The sequence below is a fragment of the Chenopodium album genome, chromosome 6 (genome assembly GCF_948465745.1).
Source record: "Chenopodium album chromosome 6, dcCheAlbu1.1, whole genome shotgun sequence".
NCBI lineage: Eukaryota > Viridiplantae > Streptophyta > Magnoliopsida > Caryophyllales > Amaranthaceae > Chenopodium > Chenopodium album.
The window spans coordinates 45,698,749-45,705,439 of NC_137839.1; positions in this window are offsets into that span (position 1 = coordinate 45,698,749).

Genomic DNA, 6,691 nt, shown 5'->3' on the forward strand with positions numbered 1-6,691 from the left:
AAACCTTTTTAAAAAGTACGGAATATGGAGTATTAGTTTATATTTAGGAAAAATTGATAAAAATAATTCAAATTTTGCCCGTTCGTTTAAAATAATCCCAACTTTTGATTATTTTTAAATAATCCGAACTTTAGGGGTTGTTCGTTTTGGATGGTCCCAACAGGTCGCCAAACCTGTTATATCAAGTTACGGGGACACGTGGCACTACATGATTGGTTGAGTATTTTAATTTTTTTTTTTTAAAAAAAAGTAAAAAGCAAAATACATAATTCATTATGATTGGAAAAACAATTGAAAATGTGTTCAAAAGTTGAAAAAAAAGTCCAATGTGAGAAAAGGAAAAAAAAAAAAGGAAAAATTAGAAATAATAATCCCAACTTTCATCAATTTTGCTACAATAATCCCAACTTTGATTTATTCTGGAATAATCCGAACTTTGGGAGTTCCTCTTTTTCTTCAATCCCAAAAACCGGTGACCGGTTGAATGGGTTTTTTTTTTTTAAAGTGACACGTGTCACAACTGAATTGGCTAAAACAATTTATAAAAAATTAAAAAAAAAAAAAAAAAAAAAAAAAACCAATCAAACCCCAGCCACCAGCAACCCCAAAAACCACCGGCCAACCCCAACAATCACTAGTCTAACCCCGACCGGCGGCGCTAATTCCCCTCCCCCTGTGTCGGTTTCCTCTCCCCCTTCCCCGGCGACGGTTTCCTACTCGCCGCTTTCCCCTTCTCCTCCCCCTGAGGCGGTTTCCCACTCTACCATTTTTAGCACAATGCCACCTCCGACCATTCCTCCACCTCGCTCACCGCCTTCTCTCCCAAACACCCTTCACTCTCTCTCTCTCCTTACCACCCCTTTAAACGCCGCAAATCTCCGTCGTCAATCCGACAACCTCAACATCATCGAACTCCCCTTCACCAGCACCGACCACGGTCTCCCTCCTAAACCCGAAAACCCCCAAAAACTCCTCCCTTGAATTTCCGATTTAGGGTATCGGTTGCTGCGAATTTGGGATTTTGGTGGCTGCGAAAACCACCACCACTCGAAACTCTTTTTCCACCCCTCCCTAACTCTCAAAAACCCCCCAAACACCCCTCCCCCACCATCGTAAACCCTAGCCGCTAGGGTTTTGAGGTGGGGGAAGGGCGGTTAGGGGTTTTTGGGAGTGAGGGAGGGGTTTACTTCGTGGTTGTTTAAGGGAATAGCAGGGGGTTTAGGGGAGGGGAGAAGTCGGCGCTGGAAAGAGGCGGCTGGCCGGCAATGCATAGGCGGCGGTCTGGGCATGGGCCGGTGGTGTTTAGATGGGCTGGTGGAGAAGGAGAGGCTAGCTGGTGTGTTTGCAATTTTTGAGTTTTTTTTGTTTTTTATTTTTTTAAATTTTTTGGACCAATCAAGACTTGACATGTGTCAAGTTACCTGATATAATAGGTCATTGACTTCTGTTGACCGGTAAGGGATTGAAGAAAATTAACACCCCCAAAAGTTCGGATTATTCTGGTATAAATCAAAGTTGGGATTATTGTAGCAAAATTGATGAAAGTTGGGATTATTATTTCTAATTTTTCCAAAAAAAAAAATTGCTTTGGACATAATACTTTTGGACTTGTATTCTTTAATGGCTTTTTTCCTAAATTTAAGAGGTGTGCACGGGTTGAGAATGTGTTAGATTGACTCTAAGATATGGTATGCTAAGTTAGTTGGCTAAGAACTTTGGGACCATAAAGCTCTAGTTCACTTGCTTGTGGTAAGATGGAGTTGCTCTCTATAGTGGATATGAAATCAAGAGTTAGTTATTGCTATCCCTAGTGAGGTATAATTGTTCAAGTCTTCATCATACTTTGTTGAGCGGCATATTTGGATCCTTGGCTATTGCATTCTCATATCTAGAACTTGACTATTAGCTCCCAAGATCGCAACTAAGCCACTTTAGGGGATGACAAAGACATTTCTCTTTTTATAGGATTAATTTTCAATTTTTGGATTTGGTTTGCATTTGCTCCTATAACTAGCCCATTTAAGCCATATACATTCTTTTCTCTAACCACAATACAAGTCTTCCAGCCTTGGTTTCACTTTAACTTCTACCTTTAGTTTGTGAAGCAATTTTGTTTTGGAGCTTGTTTTATTGTTTATGGTGCAAGTTTAGAATTATGAGTTCATTTGCAAAGCAAGTATGTGTTGTATATAATTTTGTGCATAAAACCAAATGCATTTTGAGAAAAAGCCGTCTAAAGTTAAAAGAGGCAAGGACATAAAAAAAATAAAATAAAAATAAAAAAAGCAAAAGCTAGGAAAAAGAATATATCGAAAAAAAAAAGTAAAGAAGAATGTAAAGCACAAAAAAAAAGGTTTTGTTATTGTTGTTTTCCCTATTATTGTTATCTTGTGTTAAATAAGCTTGGGGGAAAGTTATTTAATAAGCATACTTGGTACTTTTGTTTTGGAATCATTTGGATCTTGTGGAAGAAGTTCCACCCGGGCTTTACATAGGTTTACCACCAATTTCAAAAGTTCTCCACACCTTTACTCTCCTAGCCTGTATGTTACAACCTTGAAAGTCCTTTTGATCCTAGAGGGTTAAGTCATTCAATGATGGCGGGAAATAGGAATCAAGCCTATAGAGCGAGTTTGCATAGCCAAGATGTCGGGTAACCTTCTCGATGTTTTTAATTTCTTATTTATTTTCCGGTTCCTTCGTGGAATCATGAGAAGATAACTTGAAAGTGGATTTGAAACTAGTAGAGAGAACGTGGTTTGATTGGTTGGAACAAAAGATGAAATGTGTTTCCTTTAGTTCTCTATGCTTAGCATATGTTATGTTTCAATCAACCTTGGACATCTTAGAACGTGCATACCTTTATTATTTTAGAAAGATTGACATTCATTAGTGTTTGTTCCATCATAAAAGTCCACTCTAGAACACTTGTAACTTTTCTCTTACTTTAATTTATTTTATTTTATTTATTTATTGCCTTGCCTTGATTTTTGTCAAGAGTTATGGGTTAAACTCTTAGGACACCCTTACGAGAGCTTACTCATCCTCTAGAGCAATCTAAGGGGTTTAAAGTGCTTGATACATACGCTAAATGTATTCGTGATTCCTGCGAAAGTGAGTTAGTGTATATTATTTCCCTTCTAGTTTTCTTTGTTTGTATAAAATGCATCACATTCCCTTGTGTTTCTTTTGTTTTGATCGAGGGCGAGCAAAAGTTATGCTTGGGGGAATTTGATAAGTGTCATTATGTCGGTATTTTTAGGAGTTTTCTAGTTAGTTTTTCATAGTTTTTCTATCTTTTTACTTGGTTTTAATAACGTTTTACTACATTTGTCATGTTTGTGTGTGAAATGTCGTTATTGCTCAATTTTGGCTTTTCTTGCATATTTTGGTGGCTTATGACATTAGATTAAACTTAATTGGTTTACTCTTATGTTTAGGAACACTTGGATAAGTTCATTGCTCAAGATTGAAGAAATATAAAACATAAAAGAACAAGTAACGAAGAAATGTGCACTTGATTTGCAAAGATCATACGTCAAACGCCTATATCTTTTGATCTACAAAACATTTTGGGGCGATTCCAATTGGAGATAAAAGCTTATATCGAGAGTTTGCCCAATTCCGATGTAAAACATGGGAGATATGCTCATTTGAAGCCGAGTAGTTTGCCCAGTCCGAGAGGAGCGGGCGCACACCTGTGAGGAGCGCCCGCTCCAAACTTTTTGGAACGATTCTACCATATTTTGCTGAAGCTAGGAGCGCCCGTGCACGGAATTGGAGCGCCCGCTCCTCTACGCGTTGCTCGACTTGTTGCGGAGCTTCCTAGGCAATTTAGTAAGGGCTATAAATAGACTTTTTGCTCATTTTAGAGGGGGGATTTCATATTTTAGTAGTTTTTAGGTTAGTTTTAGGTTTGTAGAGAGAGAAACTCTCAAATTTTGGAGAGAGAAAGTGAGAAACACAATGGTTTTCATGGATTTTGGATAATCAAAGAAGGAATTTGATGATTTGAAGATCTCCATCTTATATCAATGAGCATTCTTACTCTCTTTTCTCTTTATGCTTTATTTAATTGCTTTTTTAATCATGTTTGAATAGATTTCCTTCTACTAGGTGTTGAGTGAAACTTTGTAATGGTTAATTGAGTTATTTGAGATAAATTTGGGGATAATTGTGTGATTAAATTGATTGAATTGATGATGGCATGTTATTTGTTTTAGATTGGTTTGATCTCCCATGATAGCATACTTGATTGCATATTAGTTCTAGTTTGACAAGGGATCGTGAACTAGAATTTATATATTTGATTGCATTTTGGGTAAATTTCTTCTATGCGCCTAGTCAATGAGGGATCTAGGCTAGGAATTTGAGAGATTGCTCTTGAGTGTAATTAATTCCCATTTTAGTTCTTTCTTTGCATGATTTTATTATCAATTGGATTCTCATTAACTTGTTAATTGTTCAAAGTGGCATGGATCTTTGCCCCTAGTAGACTTTATAATATCTTGGTCTTTATATGTGTGTTGTATAGTTGTAGACACCCATTTGTGTCTCCCCAAAACCAAACCCAGTGATGAGTACCTTTCACGTCGAATCATAATCGAATGAAGTGAAAGTGTGGAAAGTCTAGTGTTGCGGATAGTTTTAATTTCTTTTCTCTTCTCTCTGTTTTTGAAAACTTATTTTAAGAAAACAGCCAATCCAGTTTGGTTGGTCCATGATATGGTTCCAATAGTAGTGCAGTTGGATGGGGCTTGACAAGAGCTTTCCAACGATATATTTTTATAAGCCCAATTCCAATGAATATTGAGGAAGTTATGACCAATTTACTAAACTAGGCCCGGTTTGAGCCTTATATGCGGCCCAATGATCTAGGGGAGGGCCTAATATGATTTATCATTCCTAATGTAATTAGGAATGGTTTTAGTCTTCTAGATTCTTCTAGAAGGTTCTTTTCATTCCTAATTCAATTAGCATTGATAAATTGACTTTTGTTGACTTTTCATAGTTTTAATTAAAATCAAATAGCATTTTTGAGGGAAATATACGATTTTATCCTCCTGTACGGCGAAACTTATCTGATTTGAGAAAAGCGCGTCAAAAACAAGCTTGGCGCCTGGATTTAGGCCTGGCGCCTGGCGCCAGTTAGCCAGGGTTGGCGCCAGCTCTGTTTTTTGTGAGCCCATACTCTGTTTTGTTAATTTTATCTTTTTGGCTGATTTTCTCTATAAATAACGTCGTAAAAACTCCGTTTTCATTCACCAATTCTCATCAACAATCAGTTTTAATTAATATTCACCTACAATCAGTTTTCATTCAATTAATTCTCTCATTCTCTTCTTTAATCATTTACAATCTTTCTTTCTTTCTCTTTTCTAAACTAGTTTTTATATACAAAATTCCGCATTCGGAAGATCTAGAAACACCTAGCCATATTCGAAGTTGCCTTTCGCCCTAGACGTGAAAGGTTTAATTTCTGAGGGTTTGGTCCCAAATCTCTCTTTCATTTATTTAATTTAATTGTTGTTTTATTATTTTCCTTGAAGTTACTAACGTGTGTATTTTGTTATTAGAAAGAGGTAGCAGGCATCAAAGTAAGTACTTTAAAGGTTTTAATTGATATTATGATGTAGAAATCTTGTTTATATTGTTATTATGATATTCCTAGTATCATGTTTAGGAAAAAGGTTATAATATCAAATATGCTTAATATGATTGTTGCGATGCTTCCTATGTTCTTCCTAATATTTATGATTGTTAGTATCATGTTAGGGTTAAAGATTTGATTTTTATTGCTTAGTGACATGCTAGGATTTGTTATTAATCTTGTTAGTATCATGCCTAGGATCTTGCTGTTATTATGCTTTAATATTAACATGAACATGATTATGATTATAATTGTTATAATTTATGATGATTATGAATATTATTATTATTATTATTTTGATGATGATTATTTTATTTATGATTATTATTATGACTATTATAATGATTGATTATGGATTATTATTATGTTGCTTGATTATATATTTATTTGTTATTGCTTGATCACCTTTTATGCATGTTTAAAGGGAATTTGGTACTTGTAATCACGCTTAATAAAATAATTAATAATCTTGTTAGGGTTAATATGATTATAATTTAAGTGATCGCTAATAATAGTTTATTTGTGCATTAATATTCAACCAACATAGATAAACAGGTTTAGGGTTAACCCTATTGATTGCATGTTAATCAGAAAGCGCACATGAATACGATCAGAATAAAGTAGAGGCCTATTATTAGGGCAGGTTCAATCTCTTTTAGGTTGGATTTGTACCGTCATCCCCGAACCCTTATTTGGTTCTAGACCTTATGGAGTTGACGATCTCTTGGATCGTTAAGGGGTGTAACCTTCACCCTGTGAACGGTTTACAAGTTCCTAAAACTTGTTGGCGACTCTTTTGCTCTATCTTCTTCCCTTTTGGACGCCACCGTACTTTAGTGTATGATCACAGTGGGGTTCAAGCTAGGGGTTTAACGCTTGAAATTTATTCCCTACAGTTTTTGGCGACTTCACTGGGGAGGATTTCTATTTTAATTCCTGAATTTGTTTCGGCAATGATTTTGAATGAGTGGATGAGACTCGAAACGTTCTAAGTATTTCATGTGCGTAATTTTGATTAACATTATTGTCATATGCATAAAA